We start from the raw sequence: 20,946 nt of genomic DNA on the forward strand, positions 1-20,946 counted from the left end.
TGTCCACTAGGGAGCAGCTCCTGCATTGAGCATCTGTCCCCTGGTGGTCAGTGTGCATTATAGCGACCGGTCATTCCGTCGTACAGTTGATTTGTATATTAGGGTTTTATTATATAGGATACAGTCCATATTGAAATTTCCCCACTGGTCCCAATAATGACATTTACATCTATTTTTTCCCCCATCCAGGATCCAATCCTGGATCACACACAGTTGTGTCTCCTTAGCCAACTTTAATGCCATCCAGTTCCCCAGTCTTTTTCTTTCTTCCATGGCACTGATATTCTAGTAGTCCAGGCCAGTTGTTTTCCAAAATGTCCTTTAATTTGTATTTACCTGATTGTTTTCTCATTACTAGATTCAAGTTAAATATTCTTGGCAGGAATACCACGTAGGAGATATTCCTAAAGAATTCATTTTCTTGACATTTAGTAGCTTAATTTAAGATGTGTATTGACATTAAGTACTGTGTAATAGATTTCGTGGAATAAAGTACCTTTTCAATTTCTAGATTCAGTTTTTTCTGCAGTTCAGGGAAATTTTTTTGTATTTTATCATTAAATTTATATTGTTTCATTAGTTGTCTCCATTAGATCACCTGTGTCTGTCTGTCATATCTATTAACTCTCTCTAATTGTGTTGTCATTGGTGTTTTTCTTCTGCATACTCTGTAATACACCCAGTCAGGCAGCAGGTACTCCTGGTAAAGAATGTTCCACATAAAATCATAGCACACTTTGGGAACCACTGCCTTTAGCAATGCTTTGTGAAGTTGATGGTCTACTTAATGGTGAAATTTTAGAAGCATCTCCTTTAGAATCAGAAGTGAAACTAGTTTGCTGCTCTCATCATATTTCCTGGGCTCTGTCCTGGAGGTCCTAGCCAACCAAAGGAGAAAAGAAAGATAAATAAAATATATGAAGATGGGAAAGCAGGAAGTAACACTGCCATTATTTCACACACACTGTTTGTCTACATAAAAAACAACAACCAAGAAACTCTAAGGTCAAATGGTTAGAATTTATAATTGAGTTTAGCAGAGGTACTGCATTTGAGATCAATATACAAAAATCAATTGCATTTCTACATACCAGAAACAAGCAGTGAGAAATTATAATGCAAGGAATGATAGATTTATAATACCACAAAAACTTAAGGGGCCCAGAAAATATATTCAACAGAAGGGTGGAAAAAATACAAAAATTGATTAGAAGACATTAAGAAGATACTATATTCAAGGCTTATTATGAAAAATGCAGTTCTTGATTACTCCCTCCTCAGGGGCAATCACTTTCACTTATTTTAGCTGATGAGTTCGATATTTATCTCCATATTGCTAAATAAATACCATTTCTCTATGCATAAAATTGAAAAGAATAAGTAGCTACAAAAGCAGTTTTCTGATGATCTATTGATTCATCATAATAGAAGGTGAGGATCTGGCTTCTCTTCCTTTTCCCCCCCAACGCCACCTGCCCCATACAGATACCTTTCCTGCCCTCCATTCTCACAATAGACTTATAACTATGTGGTTTGTACTAAACTAGGATGCCTTTTCCTTCTTTGTACAACATTTTGTTTTTCGCTACAGTTAATTCTCTTTTTTTTTTTTTCTTTAGTTTTCTATGTATAATCACTATTGTAATCCCCAACATTGCTAGTAGTTTTAATATTTTCTGAAAATATTTAATTCAACAGTTATTTTATCAGTTTATTTTCTTGCAAAAGTTCCTCTGGAGCCTTCAGATCTGCTCCAACCACTTTCATCCTGGAAACTCCATTCCCGTCCAGCCCACCTGGAGATCCCCTTTGCTTCTCTGCCGTGTTGCATTTCCTGTTTCCTGGATCCAGGGTCCTCTTGTATCTTGCTTTGTTGTCTATTTGGGTTGCGTGCATCCTCTTTCTGAGAAAATTTGCAAGAGAGTACACGTGCTCCAGAGGCATTGATTCTACCCTCATTCGGCATAGAATTCTGGATTGATAATCATTTTCCTTTAGAATGATGAAGGCATTACTCCATTGCCTGCCAGTTTTTAGTACTGTTGCTAAAAAATCAGAAGCCATTCCACTTCTTCATCCTCTTGAAGTGACCTGTTATCTTACCCTGAGGCGAGGAATGGTTGTGTGTGTGTGTGTGTGTGTGTGTAGAATTTGCATTTTGTCTTTGATGATCTGAAAATTCAATGATGATGTGCCTTGATGCATTTATTTGCATCCATTGTGCTGGATCCTATTAACCCCCAAATTTGCATGTCAGCTCTGGTAAATGTTCCCTGAATTACAGGGTGGGGCAAATGTAGGCTTACAGTTGTGAGCATTTGAAACACAGAGTTTGTTCTTGTATTATTATTTATTAATTATTGTCTTACGTGCCATACAAACAACTGTAAACCCGCGTTTGTTCCGCCCTGTATTTACTGCATGAGTTCTGTTTTCTGTATGCTCTCTTCCTTGCGTTGCTATTATTTAGATATTAAGCCACTGGACTGTTGCTCTAATGCCTTATATTGTCTCTTCTGTTTTGTTTTGTTTTTTATTTTTATGCTTTACTTTCTGGGAGATTTACTCAAGATTGTTTTTCTCTGTTTTTCCTTGTCTCTCTCTATCATCTAAATCTATCCTTAGATGTTTTATTAATTCTTGGTGGTCTGCTGATATTTAAGACTGAGTGACTAAAAGCTGATTTGGAAGTTAGGTGTAAGGGTGGGGTTGGCTGACTGTTAGCTTCACTTTGGGGGATGTGGCTGTACCTTTTATCTGATAAATCCCTGACACAGTAACCTTAGATCTTTTTTCTTAGCTGGTAAGATTCTCCAGAGAAATCCCTACCAGGCTTCTCCCTGAAGGGCCAAGCCCTGATTCCAGTATTCTAGGTGCCAAGTTGGGGCAGGGGATGGGAATGCAAATGTAGTGTAAATGCTTTCTAGAATGCTCTACCCTCTCCTCTTGACTGAACTTTTACTCCTACTTAAGGCCTTAGTTCAGACATCAATTTCAAAGATCACTTTTCCCGAATTCCCTTAACACATGCGTTCCTATGTTATTCTGTAGTCTGCAGCTTGTTGTACATTTCCTTTGTAGCAATTAATACTTCATTTGTTTAACTCTTTGATTACTTTTCTCCCTCACTTAACTATCCATTTCATTAGAGCAGAGTTTGTTCCTCATAGTCCAGTGCATAGTACATATGGGTTGTTGATTTTTGAATTTTTATTGAATGTTCAATTAGGAATATCAGCATGGAACAGACTTTGGAACCTCAGAAGGAAGAAAGTGGAGGGTGGGTGGGTGAGAAGAGATCAACCAAAGAACTTGTATGCATATACACATAACCCATGGACACAGATAATAGGGTCCTGAAGGCCTGGGGTGGAGGGTGGGGGCAAGTTAGAAGAGGTCAGTGGCAGGGGGGGGAATGGGACATATGTAAAACTTTCAACAATAAAGATTTCTTAAAAAAGAATAAATGCTAGAGCTAGGGAGGAGTGTGTGGTTGAACCAGAGCAATTTCATCACCATCACTGGAAAAATGACTCTGAGTTTACGGTTTACTGCTCCCATTGCTTTTTTTCTGCTATGAAGAAAGTATGTCAGGAAGGAGGGAGACATCAGAAGTGTCGAATACTACAGAGAAACCCAGTAAGTTGAGAGTTAAAAAGTTTCCATTGGATTTAGTGACATAAAAGGACTTGGAGATTGTAGCAATCAGTTGTGTGATGGATACAGAAATCAGAATGGGAGGGATGGCTAACTAAAAAGGAGGTTGTCTATGAGGGTGAACAAGTAGTGTTGTGAAGAGGAAGCAATAGGGTAGACGAAGAAGGAAATGCAGTTTAGAAAATTTATTTCTTTTAATGACAAAAAACCTGAGCATAAAAAATAAAAAAAGATGGCAAAATCCACTAATGGAACAGACATTGAAGACAGAAAGGAAGGCTGATTTATGGTGTGAGGATTCTGAGAAGTTTGGGAAATTAGATCTAGAACCAAGTAGAGAAATTGGCTCTGGAGAGATCCCTTGTCCTGGTGTAGCTGGAGGCAAAAAAGGAGAGGGCGGGAGTTCATGTGTACGGTGGTAAGGCTGTAAGAAGTTTCCATAGGAAATGTATTGTTTATGTACAGTAAGGTGTGAGGAGGTCTGAGAGTGAAGAAAGAGGAAAAAGGGTTAAAGGATTGAGGAGTGAAAACGGTTGAGATAATTATTATTGGGGGGGGGGATAAGTTAAACAGAGATATAATGGGTTGCTGAGCAGTCTTGAAGACCCAGTTGAGTTTCTATGTTTGACTTTATGGTGGTACCAGCCTTGTACAGAGGGCACATCACCTGAAGAGTAATTTTTGCCATACGTCTCTCAGCTGCATAGAACCAGGTAGGTGCTATGAAGAGTGGGAGGTAGTGGAAGGTCTGGGCAAAAGAGTTTTTGAAATGATGGAATATGGAACTTAGCTGGATAGATAGGGAAGGAAAGTCAGTACATCGAATGGACAATGAGAACACAGAGGGGTTCTAATGAAACCAAGATGCGAAGATGAGCAGTTATGGTCAGAGAATCGAACGTGGAAATTTGTAATTGCTGGAGACTGACCAGGTGAAGGTCGTGTTTCAGTCCTGGTATGACTGCGGGTGGGAGTCACCAGGTCAGAGAGGAGGGGAAAGTCACTGGAGAAAACAAGATCCAGACATTGAGGGACCTGGACATTGGTAGTTAAGGTCATCTAGAACTTGTGTGGAGAGGCATAATGTGCCAAAATCTTCAGAAACGGATGGGGAGATAAATGTATTCAGGAAGGAGGGCAGGTGGTACAGATGAACAAGCAGAGCCCCAAAGAAGCAAGGATGTTCTTTTTCTTTTTCTTTTTTTTACCAACAGAATTAGGGAGTAATTGGAGGCAGCAACGGGGAGTCAAATATATGAAAAAGAACACCCAGCTATATACCTCAGGCCAGAGTTAAGCATCCTGCATCCGTTCTTTGAGCTTGGAACAGGGCAAAGCTAGTTTGGTTGCCATAGTGACGAACGCCCTGTCTCTGGGCTCATTAATCCTGTGTTCCAAACTAAGCACTTAGCGATAGCTTCTGAATAAATGCAACAAAGCTCTGCATACTGAAAAGGGCATATTCATGTTAAGCAGGGAAAAAGGTTTTCAATTTCATTCATTAAACTTGAGTAAATAATTTAATATCTTTGTGCGTCAGTCCTCTAGCTAATGAATAAGGATAAATGCTTAATGGAAAATTTAGCCTAATAAAGTTAACAGCATTGGCTTTCTATACAAAGGAAATTGATGTTGCTGGTCTATATGCATATGAAGGGGAAAATGGGAAGGAAAATAATGTATGTTAAGCATCTAGGATGTGGAATGTCAGGTACTTTAAAATAAAATGTCTCATTTAATCCTTGCAACAACCATGTGAGGTACATATTATTCTCTTAATTTTATAGATGAGGAATCAGAACTCAGAGGAAGTTTAGTAAGGCCCCCATTCACACATCTGGTGAGATGCAAGCAGGCCCTATGCTGTATGGTTTGCGTCCATGATGGTCCTACTGTGCCTTGCTGAATATTGGATACTGCTTATCCTTCTGGGGCATTCTGCTAATTAAAAAAAATAGGAGAAAAGTTTGTACTAAGTTGACAGTGCCCACAGAAAAGAGCAGTTTAAATGCTGTATTAGAATTCCATTAGCTTAAAAAATTCACTACCATAAGATGTCTTTAAAGGTTTTTCTTAAAAAAAATTGAGTATTTTATGAGTAATTCTGGGTATATTAGGGGTTTAATGAAAAGATGTGAAGAACTATCAATACTTCTCCCAGAATGGGTCCCCCTCAAAGCAATCATTTTGCCTTTTTTTGGTACCTAGAAGGTTTGTAGTTGCAAAGCAGACCCTCAACACAGAAGCTGATCTTTTCCTTCTGCCTTTATTTGGGTTTTCTGGATTTGCTCCAACGAAGGTGTAGCTAAGTGATTGAACAAGACATATTAAAATTCCATTAGTTAATTTTTCTTAAAATTAAACTCTTTAATTAAAAACAACACTTTGATTAATTTTCTAATTTCTACCTCTAACAATGTGATATAGCGAAGATTAAAATAAGTAGAAACAAGGAGTGCAAGTTAAATATCCCTGACACTAAATTTAGGTGAACAACTTTTTAAAAATCCTAATGCTAATTGCTTTGGTCTCACCTATCTGACTATCCCAGGCCTATTGTGTTAAATTTGGGTTGCTTACTGCTGTCGGAGGATTCCCAAGTGCTCGCTCAGAGGGAGTGTTAATTACAGCCTTCTCTCCCCCTTAGTATTACAGGCTTCCTGCTCCCACCGGCTCTCCCTACTGTCAATTCTCTGATCAAAGGCCATGTGTGATTTGTGCTGTGAGTTTTCAGTCTGGACATGTTATCTTTGCTTTATAACTAGAAGCCTCTGAAATGAGAAATTAAAGGATGAAGTTTCCTTGGCCCTGCTCTCTCCTCCTCCTCCTCCTCCTCTCTGCTTCTCCTTCCTTCTCCTTCCTTCTCTCTGCTTCTCCTTCTTCTTCCTTCTTTTTCTTTCTCCTCCCCTCCTCCTCCTCCTCCTCCTCCTCCTTCTCCTTATGCTTCTTCTATGGGCACCACTCTAATTTGTTTTTTACTTAGAGAAGCCTGGATCTTATTATTCCCTGAAGATTTTTAAACATAATTTAGCCAAAGACATCAGGTTTAAAAACAGAAATGCGAGTGTTTTCATTGTAATCTCCATGAGTAATAAACAATTTTAGAAGGAGACTCAGGGCCCAGATTAGGAGGTAAAAGGGTGAATCAAACAAGAGCCCGAGGCCCCCATCTCAGTTTTCCATTTAGCTAACCAAGAAAATACACAAATAGGGGAAGTGGCCAATGCACCAGAATTGGAGGCTAAAATTCAAGCTTAACCCAGCTTCCTGAAGTTTCTACTAATTAGAACACTAATGGGAACAGACGCAGGGAGAACCCTCTCTTTTCTGAGATAAAACGTCTCAGTAGCAGTCAGAAGGGGTATTAACTCCCCCCTCCCTCCTCCGCCCCCCCTCCCACCCTCACGTAGAGGCACAGAGGGCTACATACTGCGGGGAGGCCCCAGCGCCTCCTTCGCCTTTGTTACCAGCAGCATTAGAAGTCCCGGCAGCCCGCGCGCTAATTAAGAAGGCAGCACCAACCAAAGAACTGAGTAGTCAAGGCAGGAAGGAAATTCACTCCTTAAAGCGAAGTTGAATTAACCTGGGTTCGGGCAGGAGAAAAAGATTGAATGAAAGTCCCAGAAAAGGTCTGCTTGGACTTAATAATCATGCATAACCCCTAGATAGACAGTAGTGTGGTGAAGGCCTGGGAAGTGGGCTGGAGCAGGGTAGAGGGGGTCAATGGAGGGGGAAAAGGGGACATCATAATATTTTCAACAATAAAGATATATTAAAAAGTAAAAGTAATAACCTCAAATGGCATTTCTATTGCATGCCTGGCATTTTATCCATATTCTCTTTTAATCCTCTCAACCATCCCATGGGATTAATGCTATTATTCCCCATTTGCAGATTAAAACACTGAGTTGTAGACAAATTGTTTAATGGTAAGACCAGGTTTTGAATGCAAATTGACCTCGATGCAGAGCCAGGCCTTTGCCACTAGGTGGTGCTGCCTCTCCTTTGCTACTTAGAATCCCGACAGAACTGCCCAGTTGCCTAGTCCTGTGCCTCTCCATTATAGACTGAGTGTATCCGTCAATAAAACTGCCATTGGCTCACCTTCTAGAACTGCCTTGTTCACAGTCTTTGATGAAGGGAAAGTGTAGGTTATGTTCTGTAACACAGGGTCCTTCCCCACCACACCGATTAGATCAAGGGGCATATTCAACCCAAGGGACTCCAATATGGCTTGCTATGAAAGATTAATTCAAATGTAGTGTTTAAGAAGATAGTAAGCTTGCCTGGGTTTAAATACTGACTACCCACCCCCCTCCATCCCCAATCACTATCTACATGAGTAAGCACAAGATTTAACCTCTTCGAATATAAGCCCTCACTTACTAAATGAGATAATAATCCAAACCTATTCTAGAGAACTCAAGCAAGAACCCATGGATCTTCACGTGTGGTTCTTTCCCCATGCCTTACTTTTGTATTGTCTAGAAATGCATTTCCCAATGTCTATTATATTAAATACTGGTTCTGGAACTGTTGACAGGTGTTACAAAAAGACAAATAAGTTTGGGAAAACCCAAGTTAAATTAGACAGATTTCCTTCCCATAGTACTTTCAGAATCTTTCATATGTTAATATAAATTGTAAGTATACAAAGGTACACAGAATGCACAAATTTGGTTAAATTATTATTTTTTAAGTCCTCACCCAAAGATCTCCCCCCCCCCCCATTGATCTTTAGAGAGACCGTGGAAGAAAGACAGAAAGGGGAGAGAGAGAGAAACATCAATATGAGAGAGAAACATCTATTGGTTACTTCCCACACCCACCCCAATTGGGGTTGGGGAGCAAACACACACACCCCACGTACATGCTCTAGATTGGGAATTGAATCTGAGATCCTTCAGTCCTCGGGCCTGCGCTCTAACCACTGAGCAAACAAGCTTGGGCTACAGAGCCTTTATTTTTTTTATGCCTCTTATAGTACTAATATATCACAGAACAGAAATAGTGGCTTAAAAGAATGAAATGGGAGCATGTAGTTAGAAATGGAATACATATTTGGTGTAGCAAGAACTGTGTTTAGCTCTGTGTACATTAATCATTCCTCCAGCTTCCCATCGGAGGGTAAGTTTTATCTCTTTGGAGTAGGCAGAATAATAAAACCCTCCAAAGATGTCCACTTCATAACCCCTGAGTTCTGTAAATGAATATGTCACCTATGTGACAAAGGGGATTTGTCAGGTGTCATTAAATTAAGGACCTTGAGATGGAGAGATGACCTTGGATTATCCAAGTGGGCCCATCTCCTTAAAACTGGAGAATCCTCTTTTGGCTGGGGTGTCACTCCCATTCATACCTCATCACCTTCCTGTCTTATTCCAGACCTGCCTCTGTGTGGTGAGGGCCATTCAATCTTGGCCACCCATTGCTCTGGGTCCAGAACAGACAGAATTTTGTCCCTGGGTAGAAAAAGAAGTCATTATTCACTTTCTCCAAATTCAAGGCCCTAAAAAAAGGATAATAACAAGAATCTTCCCAGGATTAACCTTTCCCCCCCTCCCCATTGAATGACAATAACATTCATTTTCTTTAGCACAAACACTGTCCCATCATAAGATATGGTCTGACTTTATGAGCCCAATAAGATTAGCAGGAAGTAGCAACATAGTACATTTTCCAAAATCTGAGTTAATCGGTCTTATCTATGGTTATTTTACTAAATTTTAATCAGTGTGTTCTTTTTTTAATGGAAGAGATAAAAAATAAGTATAAGGTGACTGAGCTCAGTGCCTACATGTGGATTGTTCACGTCTAGAAAGATAGCTTTTCCTTTAGGTTGAGTAAATTAAAAACAAACATAAGAATAAATACACATGGGCTGTATGAGAAAGAGGCTGTGTCCCAGGGGACAAGAAGCAATATTCTGTGGAGTTGAGCGATAAGCTTTGATATGAAAAAGATTTGCTTCAGGAGACAGAAGGAAATAGTTTGTGATATTTGCTTCATGGTTTTAATATGTTTTAAAAAATACAGGCGGCTGTCAAGAAACTTGCTAGGAGAACAGAGTATGTGAAAAAAGGGCTTGATTTAATGGCATTTGGAGAGCAAGCTGTTTTCTACCCCTTCACTGGCTTTTCTTCAGTCCTGTTTCCTGGATTTGTTTCTCTTTTGTACGTTTAAAGTTTGGTGGGTCCCAGGTGAAGATATGCTTTTCTCATCTAAACTCACCTTGGTGATCTTATTTGGTTCTATCAATTCAAATCTCACCAAATGGTGTTAACTCCCATATTATCCCAGCCTGACCATGTCCTCTGAACTCCAGCTCTTCTACCCAACTACATAAAAACCTATCTCCACTCACACTCACCATGTCCAGACTGAAACTGGGTTTCGCGTCCCTGCCTCCATGCTCTCCATCTTAATAAATGACAATTTTGTTTCTCCAGGTGCTCAAGCCAAAAACCTAGAAGGCATCTGTGTTTCATCACTTTCCCTCACACTGCAACTGCCCCCCGCCCCACATGTTGGTGCCATTAAAATATATCTCCAGTCAGACAATTTCAAACCACATACACGCACAGTGCCCTTGCCCACATCACGTATTTCTTTCTGATCTACAATGATGGACTTCCAGTAATTTTTCTGCTTTCACTCTTGCCTTTCGTACAGCCCACCCTCCACACAGCCAGCTCGAGTGATCTTTATAAAAGGTGAATCAGATCGTTTCCCTTACCAATGTTTCCCTCCCATTAAAACTTTGGTCTAAAGTCTTTCTGTGACCTTCTGAGCCTGACATCGTCTGACCCCTGCCTGCCTCACCAATGCTATTTCCAACCACTCCCTCCGTCACTCACCTCTGATGATGCTTGCCTTCCTTGCATTTTCTGAATACCTCTGTCTTGTTCCTGCCTACCTCAGAGTCTTTTCTCTTGCTATTGCCTTCAGGCCAGGAAAGCCTTTCCCCATTATCTTCAGATGGCTACCTGCCTGCTGCACCACGGTCTCATCCTCAGAAAGTCTTTACATTGTAAGTGTCATCTTCTTCCCTCACCATCCTCCATCACTTTACTCAGCTTTACTTTTCTTTACACGTGGTTTATGTAACATCACTCACAACCTTTTTACATATATAAACATATTATATATATATATTAGAGGCCCAGTGCACAAAATTCATGTATGGGAGGGGTCCCCTCAGCCCAGCCTGCACCCTCTCCAATCCGGGACCCCTTGGGAAATGTCTGACTGCCAGTCCCTGGGATCGGGCCTAATCTGGCAGTTGGACATCCCTCTCACAATCTCGGACCCCTGGCTCCTAATCGCTCACCTGCCTGCCTGCGTGGTCGCCCCTAACTAGCCCCCCTGCCGGCCTGGTTGCCCCATGAAGCCTGCTTGTTCAGTCGTTTGGTCATCCCTCACTAACCCCACTGCTGACCTGGTCATAGGCAGCCATCTTGTGAAGGCTTGGGGGTTAATTTGCATATTACCTCTTTATTATATAGGATATGTTATCAATTTTGTCTCTCTTCTTCACTAGCATGTAAATTCCATGAAGTTAGGGACATTGTCTGGCTTATTTACTATGGTATTCCAGAGCCTAGAACAATAGTGGTCCACAGTAGGGTCTCAACAAACATTTGTTGAATGCATGAATGTACCAGGCACAAGGGACACAAAGACAAATAGAAATAGCATCTGTTTCAAAAGATCTTAAATGAGAAAGAAGACACCCAAATCTGTTATTCCTTAGAGCAGCGGTTCTTTTTTTTTTTTTTTTTAAATATATATTTTATTGATTTTTTTTACAGAGAGGAAGGAAGAGGGATAGAGAGTTAGAAACATCGATGAGAGAGAAATATCGATCAGCTGCCTCCTGCACACCCCCTACTGGGGATGTGCCCGCAACCCAGGTACATGCCCTTGACCGGAATCGAACCCGGGACCCTTTAGTCCCCAGGCCGACGCTCTATCCACTGAGCCAAACCGGTTATGGCAGAGCAGCGGTTCTTAACCTGTGGGTCATGACCCCTTTGGCGGTCGAACGACCCTTTCACAGGAGTCGCCTAAGACCATCCTGCATATCAGATATTTACATTACGATTCATAACAGTAGCAACATTACAGTTATGAAGTAGCAATGAAAATAATTTTATGGTTGGGTCACAACATGAGGAACTGTATTTAAAGGGCCAGAAGGTTGAGAACCACTGCCTTAGAGTGATAATAACATTTTTGCTTTGGAGAGACAGGTAGCACAGCCTGGGGGTGAAGGAAGGCTTTCTGGATGACATGGCACTGAATCTTGAAGGATGAGTAAAGGTAGTCAGTCAAAGAAAAAAACTGAAGGTCTTTGCAGGTCCAGGAAACAACATAAGCAAGGGCATGTCGGTGTCTGCACAAAACCTGAGCAAAGGGTTCATTGTCCCGGAAGATCCAGCAATGAAACCCCTTAAAAATCTCTCTGGGAACCTGGATCGGGGAGACAGATTTGAGCCTTGCCTCCTGTCTCCTTGCCAGTCGACCTTGCAATAAAAGCTTTTTTATTTTCTCAAAAGCTGGTGTTATAGGATTATCTTCTATGCACGTTGGGCAGTGAGCCCTTGTTTGGTAATAAGATCAAGATATTTGGTAACAGTAATACAATCTGCCCCAGATTTCAGAATTCTGAGCGTGAATGTGTTGGATGGGTCATCTACGGCGGTATTACAGGATGATGTCAGGACACAGATGAAGGAGAGACTGAGCCAGATACCTATGTGTTCAGAGAAAATGGGAGAATGACTAAGAGCTTACAAGATCGTAGATAAGAGGGGAGCAAGAGTAACCTCTTGGGGGACATGAACCGTCATGGATGAGGAGTGTACACAAGGGTGACAGAGTAATGGTTCCAAAGCACCATGGTTGATCTGGAAGTGGGTAGTTCTCAGCTCCAGACCCAGGAGAATGGGAGAATTAGAGAAATGGGGCCTTAGAGGGAATGGTGTTTCATTTAAGATTTCATTTAAGACAAGACTATGAAAGATACAGGACAATATATTTGCCAAAGATTGTAGATTGAAAAGGGCAAAATTGAAACTAGAACAAAGCAGCCAACTGAAAATATGCTTTGGTGACAGTTAATAACAAACCTGACACTGCACAGAATTGCATCCTTGACAAAGAAGCAGACTTGAGAAACAATCCCAGGAAATGAAAGGCCCTGAATAGGAAGAGAAAAAAAAAATCTAATCTTCGAATAATAGATGTTTCTGAAGAATGCTCACTGTTAATAACAAGTGAGACAATATATGTAAAACTCCTCCTGAGGGCTTGAAAAATAGCAGATGTTATGAATATTTTCACAAAAGAACGCTGAACAAATGTGCTGTCTTTTACCTGCACAAAAGCCTATACGAGTACGGTTTTGAATGGAGGCAGTTGAAGTTAAGCTGCTGAGAATGAAGACATCTCTGACAAAACAAGGAGCTAATGAAGATTCTAAACTTTTACCTCAAGTTAGTAAGTTGAACCAAATGTCTTCTCAAATTCTTCTTATTATAACCCGTGATAATAACCCATGTCTCATGTTTTCACACATATCGGGGCCACCATAACCAAGGAGACTGAATACTTTTCATCCTGTCTTAGTGCTTTTTCTAAGAAAAGTGTAAGTTTTTAAGGTGGCATTAAAAAAAAAGCCACGAGCAATAAGCCATATTTTCACACACGCATTTGAGAATTAGGGCTTAAAAAATTGTAAGAGGCGATTTCTTTTCAATGACCATGACTCGATAATTGGTGGGTGATGACCATTAAGCAAAAAGAGGTTGCATAGTCTTCAATATATAAAACACTGTTTTCTTTTTGAATCTGACCAATATTTTAAAACAGGGTAGAAAACTATGTTTTAGTGTGTAGAAAAACACATCATGTGGAGATGAATTGAGTAGGTTTGGTTCCTGGCAAAATAAGGTAAAAAAATATATAAACCTAGAAAAATCTTTGATAAAATATCAATTTTCAGCAATAGAAATAGTAAAAGTATACAAACAAGTGAGTAAATAAAAAGTAGATTGCTTGTAAAGGACCAAAATGTTGGTGGACTTCCATTTCTTTATAATTTTCAGTATTAGAAAAGAGTAGTACAAACTTATGGAAAATTATGGATAAAATCACCCAGGAATTCTACACTCTTTAAATATTATTTTTAATGCAGGATGACAATAGAAAAATAGGCTCAGCTATTTGTGTTTTTATAAAATTTGCCAAAAGATGTCCTCCCTTAAAAATTTACTAGACACGTGACTATTAGCTGGATCATGCAAAGTACATGGAATGTATTCATTTAAAAAATGGAATTTTTGTTTTCCAGTATCTCTATAAATTGTTCAGAGGATCTAGTTTCTCTTTTACTGTGCGAGGAAAACTCAGGTGGGTGGATGGCTTCTCTGGTAATTCTTAGGTAAGGAAAAGTTATATTGTCACTTTAAGTTTCGCAGGTGAGTCTCCATTCAAACGTTGGACTTCCAGGGCAAATAATTCAAGCTGGATTTACTAAGAGGATAACTCCCCTCTCCCCTTGCTCAAGTCTGCCGCAGACTGGAAGCCTGCAGCTGGGGAAGGTGTGTACCCTTCTCGCACTCAGCACTTCGATTCCTTTTTATCCATCTTACTCATGGCGGGTTCCAGCCCCTGCAGAGCTGGTGCGAGGGAAAGGAAGGGAGACCAGCCCAGAAGGTGAGGAATCTAGCTGGGCCACCTTCTGCAGCTGGTAGATGTTGAAAGCACTGCAACCCAATAGAAATAATGAAAATAACTGTAGTTTAGTGATTACGAAACCAAATGCAGCAGTTAAAATTCTTTTAGAAGGGCAGGTCAAAGAAGTGGAGGATTCTGTTTTAGGGCTGGAACAGGGAGTTCTAAGAGAAGTCCCGGATAAAACTGCCTCAGTGGGAAGTTAGTAAGCTGAGAGGGTACTCTGCAAACACAGTGACCACATAGGGAGGGCTGCCCATTCCCCTCTGGGCCAAACTCCTACATGTTTATTTTATTTATTCTTATTTTTCAACTACAGTTGACATTCAATATTATATTAGTTTCAGGTGTACAGACAGCACAGTGCTTGGTCACTTATAGAACTTACGAAGTGGTCCCCAGGATAAGTCTATATTTTAGAAGTTTATTATTTAGCTTTTCATTCGCCTTTGATTTATCTGAAGTTTAACACACAGGCACATACACACAAACACTCAATACACAAGCTCAAATTTGTGCTTGTACGAAACTGATAGTGTTTGGTCCCAATATTTTTATTAAATAGCCCATGAATTCTCACACCAATTGGTACTGCCCCATCTGTCATTACAGATGCTGTTTGTAAGTAGGTTTGTTTCTAGGCTCTCCACTATATTTCATTGGTCCAGTTATCTCTCTATGCATCAGTACCACAGTGCTTTAATTATAGTTTGCTTGAATATCTGATAGGGTAAGTACCCCTTCTTCACCATCTCTTCTTTCCTTTTCATTTTTTCCCACTTTTTTCTAAAGTTGACTTGCTCTTTATCCTATACAAATTTTTTTGAAAATAACGTTTTCATTGCATCAAATTTATAGATCAATTCAGGAAGAATTGCCATCTTTACAGTAGTGAATCTTTCTATCCATGAACATAGCAAAGCTTGCCATTTATTTAAATTTAAGTCCTTTGACTTCATTAAAGTTTTTATTATTTTCTCAATAATTATCTTATGTATATCCTGAAAAATAAATAAGAAAAACACAAAAATCCCAATGAAATGTGGATAGAGGCTATGAATAGACAATTTATACAAGTGGAAATCTTGTTGCCTGTAAACATATGCAAAGACGCTCAACTTTACTGGCAAGCAGGGTGATGCAAACTAAATCAAAACATCTTTTCATACCACCTAATTGACAAACATTAATCTGTTTGACAGTATCCAGGGTTGGAAGTATTTAAACTGTACTGATGTACATATAAATTGATATAAGCACTAATGAGTATACTTTTATATAGTTGAAAATGTTCATACACTACTACCCAGTAATTCTATTTCTCTCTCTCAAGAAACTCCTGCATAATTTGAAAGGTACTTGTTATTATAAAAAAGCTAAAACAACTTAACTTTCTTTAGCAGAGGAATGCTAAAGCTGTAGCTTAATTATGCAATGTCGTTCTATTCAGCAGTTGAAATAAATAAAAAAATCAGTTCCCCACTCCAAACATAATGTGACAGAGCAAAACAGATTGCAAAAGTGAGATACCACTTACACAGTTTTTAAGAACATATAACAATAGTATATGTTGTTTGTGGATAAATATATGAGTAATAAAAGAACAAAAGTTTACAATGACAAAAATCAACTTTAGTAGTTATGTCTGTGGAGACAGAAAGGGATGGAAGAAAGGAGAAATGGGCTGGGTTTTTAATGTAAAATTTTATCTTGGAAGAAAGGAAACTAAAGCAAGCATGGTGACAGTTTCTGTAGAGTTAGAGACCTCTTCTTGCTCGTACTGTCATGTAGCTCTTGAGGTCATGAAATTTGGGTGGCTCTGAGGGCCAACTGGTATCCTGCAGGAAGTAGCAAAGCCCAGCAGATGGAGCCACAAAGATGACACCCAGGATTCTCCAACCTAACTACAGGCACTGGGAGGCAGTTTAACTTTATTTGGAAAGAAATAAGAACTATGAGGTCTTATTACCAGGATTCATGAAGTTATTCTCCAGTGGGGGATAGTGAAAGGAGACAATCACACAGACTGGGAGAACAGAAAAAAAATGAATACTGACTGGTACTGTGACGCTCAGCAATCCTGGCTTCAGGATTATCTTTTCCCTGGGCCTGGCCTGGTCTAGCTGGCCAGGTACCATTTCTTGTGGCCAACTCCCACTTTCTGTTCACATTGTTATCCTATCTCTTCTCTTCATCCCATTCTTGGTGCACACAAATCCATGTCTCCTTTGCCTACTGGTGAAATCTAGAAAGTCCTTGTTTTTTTAAGCAGTGCAAATTAAAATTTTTATTGAATTCGCTTGCAACCATTCCAGACTACTTCTGGAGAGCATCTTGCATGAATTAAAAGGTTCATGAAAGGCCTTCTCTCACTTAAAGTTGCTTTGTATCAGAAATAATTTACCCTGCTCCTGTAGAATGAAAATTACTGCAAAAAAATTGGCAGTGGGGCTGGGAGGGTAATATAGTTTACAGAATGTAAAGAAAATCTTTTAGAGAAACAGACCATGTTTTTGGCTGGAAAGACTTTATATTGTAAGACTGTCAATTCTTCCTAAATTGATGTCTATACCAAAATAAGTTCCAGATAAGTCCAATATTAAACATTTAAAAAATCTATGATAAAACTAAATTTTAATTAATCTGGATAGTTTTGCAACCTCTGAGAGAAGTAGGACAATCTACTATTAAGAAAAATACAAAAACTTGTTTGGTCCTGGCCAGTTGGTTGGATATTGTCCTATGCACCAAAGGGTTGCTGGTTTGACTCCTGGTCAGGGCACATGATTGGATTGCAGGCTCGATCCTTGCAGGTGGCAGCTGATCTATGTTAAGCTCTCACATCGATGCTAAGCTCTCACATCGATGTTTCTCTCTCTCTCTCTCCCTCTTTAGCATCATTGTATTTAAGAAAGTCCAAGTAAACTGGTTTAAAATTTTATAACAATTATGAAAACCCAGGATTACATCTTAATTTAATGAAGGACTCATATATATGTAAACAAAACAGAAAAGCTTCAATGTATAAAAGGACAAAAATTTGGACATTTAGCCAAAGAAGAAATACCACTTGTTAATAATTATAGAAAAAATGTTTAAAATCTAATAGTTAAATGAATTCACATTTTTTAAAAAGAGACCTTTTTTTTACTTCTAAACTAACAAAACATTTTTAAAAATCTATAACCACACACTGGCGAGTGAAATAGCACTCTTCTACATCAATGAAAGAGATATAAATATAACATTTGGCAATTATTCATTAAGCCCCTTACAATAGTTCATGGTTCATCTTAATGACTCTATTTGGGGGGGGGGCAGATTTATACCAAGGAAATAATCCTGAAATTTACTTATGAATTTATTAATTGTAGCATTAGTCATAAGATCAAAACTTTTTAGAAAAAAAAGTTTTATACCCAATAGTAAGGTAAAATATGGCTAACTGAATTGTTAACTAGGAAAACAGTCATACACAATGAGATGTCACTACACACCCACCAGATTGATTAAAATTAAATAGACTGAAAATGCCAAATGTTGGCAAGAATATGGCACAATAAGAACCCTCACTCATGGCTTATGGGAGTGGAAACTGGTACACCACCTTTTTTATACCCTCTAAGGACACTGGCAATATGCTGTCCAATGTCCCAGCAATTCCTCTCATAGGTTTGGAACTCAGAGAAACCCTGCCAAAAGTCCCAGGGTTTGAGAATCTATAAGAATGCTCTGGCAGCAGTGTTTGGAATAACCTGAAACTGGAAATACCCAGCACCAGTAGGATGGAGGAATTGTGGGTTACTCGTGCTATGAAGTAGAACACAATAAAATGAACAAAGGAGACTTAAACATTACAATACAAATTATTTTCACAAATATAATGTTGAGTGAAAGAAGCAAGTCATAAAAGAATGTGCTTATTAATCCATTTAGATAAAGTTAAAAAATGAATGAAATCAAACTATTTTATTTAGAGATATAAACAAAGGTGGTAAACTATAAAGAATTACAAAGGCATGATTATCATAAGAGTCAGGATAATAATTATCTCTGGCAAGATGGAGGAGTTGAATAGAGAAAGATAGATAAGAAAGGGATTCTCTGGGCCTGAAAGTGTTTGATTTATTTTCTTCTTCTTCTCCTTCTTCTCCTTCTCCTTCTTCTCCTTCTCCTTCTCCTTCTCCTTCTCCTTCTCCTTCTCCTTCTCCTTCTCCTTCTCCTTCTCCTTCTCCTTCTCCTTCTCCTTCTCCTTCTCCTTCTCCTTCTCCTTCTCCTTCTCCTTCTCCTTCTCCTTCTCCTTCTCCTTCTCCTTCTCCTTCTCCTTCTCCTTCTCCTTCTCCTTCTCCTTCTCCTTCTCCTTCTCCTTCTCCTTCTCCTTCTCCTTCTCCTTCTCCTTCTCCTTCTCCTTCTCCTTCTCCTTCTCCTTCTCCTTCTTCTTCTTCTTCTTCTTCTTCTTCTTCTGTTTGATTTCTTGAGCTGGGATATGATTACATGGGAGATGGCTTTATTTACAATATTTTTAAACTGCACATATGTATTTTTATATATTATGTAATGCATGTTATATGTCTGGGTTGAATTGTGTACTCTCTCCCCCTCAAAAAGAAGGTATATTGAAGTCCTAATCCCTAATACTTCAGTATGTGAAGATAGGGTTGTTGCCGATGTAACTAGTTAAGATGAATGGGAGCAAGATGGGCCCCTATTGCAGTATGACTTGTGTCCTTATAAGAAGACAGACCTGTGAAGACACAGAGACACAGAACACCATGTGAAGATGGAGGCAGACCTTGGAGCGACATCTACAAGCCAACAAACACCAAGGATTGCCTGCTGTCACCACAAGCTAGGAGAAGGCATGAGACAGATTCTCCCTTAAAGCCCCCAGAAGGAGCCGGAAAGGACCAGCCCTGCCCACATCTTAATTTCGAACTTCTAGTCTCCAGAACCATGAAATAAGCTACCTACTGTGTGGTACTTTGTTACAACAGTTCCAGGACACGAATACATTGTATTTCTGCATTAACACTATATTTTTTAAATTTCCCCAAAATCTAGAATTAAAAAGTAGTCAAATCATCCCACTTTACATATTCCCTGGAAATATAAAGCACTCAAAGACACAATTCAAATACTATAAAAATCAGGATCCTCTATTCAGAAAGGGAAACTGCGCAGCCTGTCGAGTTGTACCAAGAGGTCAAGGATCAATTATAAATGTCCAAGTACATTTAAAAATAAAGAATGTGGTTTGTTCCGATTTGGCCCGTAAAATTTTCATCCTGACCCTTTGATTCCCTTCCTTACTGGAAACTCTCCAGTGACCCGGAATAAGGCTTCTGGGAAGACATTCTTATTCATTGCTTTGCACTCCAGAGAAAAGAAGGGCTGACCTAAAAGGAGACCTGACCCAGGACTTCCCTGGGGCAGAATACTGATGAACACAGATGGCTCCGTGCATGACAATCCTTGGTTAGAATTCTGCTTTCTGCAAGTTGGGCTACTGACAGTCTCAGAGTTTACGGAGCAATGTGCCCTCAGACACCTCACTGGGGGGTTGATTTTGTATAGAATACTGAGCACATCTGTAGGAGTATTGCTTTTCTCAAATATGTTCTATATGACCAGAGAATGCCATAGAAAAGGGCATAGAGGAGCAATATTTGGAGAACAGATTTTTTAAATTAACAAAATGCAACATGATTTCTATACCACTTTCAAGTTTTCAATATCAAGAGTAAAGTACAGAAAAATTTTCTAGAACAATAACGAAGTGGGAAGAACAGAACAGTGGTAAGAGATTTTGAAGTCAGGCTGTCTGTTTTCCAACCTCTTTACTTCTTAGCTTGGTGTGGTTATTAGCCTAACAAATTTCTTTAGCTGTAAAATTAGGGTAAAAATTGTACCTACTGCAAAGAAATATTAGGAAGATTCGATGAGGCGATATATGAAAAGCTTTTAGCTCAGAATATTGTCCATGTTAAGTGCTTAATAAATATTTGTTGCTGGCATAATAATAAAAAGTATATCAAGATTTATACTTGAAGTAACTATATAAATTTCCAGTAGAATCAACAATATAATAGGCCCCCAAGAGTCATTTGGTTCACCACCTTAAATTAGGCAGAGAAGGAAAACTTCAGCTTCTCAAGTTGACCATTCTAATTCTTAATATTTCCTATCAGAAAAATAAAACTCTCATCAGTTTCCTGGCCTGTTACATACGGTTGGATTAAATAATTCCTAAGGAACTTTCCAAGTACTAAAAATTTATTTCTAACAGCCATTGTTTCCCATAAATCAAATACGTCACAGTTGCTAAATCATTGTCTTTCTTTTTTAAAAAATATTTTATTGATTTTAAGAGAGAAGAAGGGAGCGGTATAGAAACATCCATGAGAAACATCAGTCAGCTGCCTCCTGCATGCCCCCAACAGGGGACCAAGCCAGAAACCCAGGCATGTGACCTGACTGGGAATCTACTGGTGACCTGGTTCTTAGGTCGATGCTCAACCACTAAGTCTCACCACTGGGTTTGCCTTCCTTTCA

At 39.3% G+C, this 20,946-nt stretch overlaps 1 protein-coding gene across 1 annotated transcript in view; it reads left to right on the plus strand.

Annotated features, from left to right (window-relative positions):
• Positions 1 to 20,946, plus strand: part of ASB4 (ankyrin repeat and SOCS box containing 4) — a 57,388-nt gene that overhangs the window by 22,055 nt on the left and 14,387 nt on the right. The gene's annotated exons all lie outside the window — the stretch shown is intronic.

The sequence above is a fragment of the Myotis lucifugus genome, unplaced genomic scaffold (genome assembly GCF_000147115.1).
Source record: "Myotis lucifugus unplaced genomic scaffold, Myoluc2.0 scaffold_15, whole genome shotgun sequence".
NCBI lineage: Eukaryota > Metazoa > Chordata > Mammalia > Chiroptera > Vespertilionidae > Myotis > Myotis lucifugus.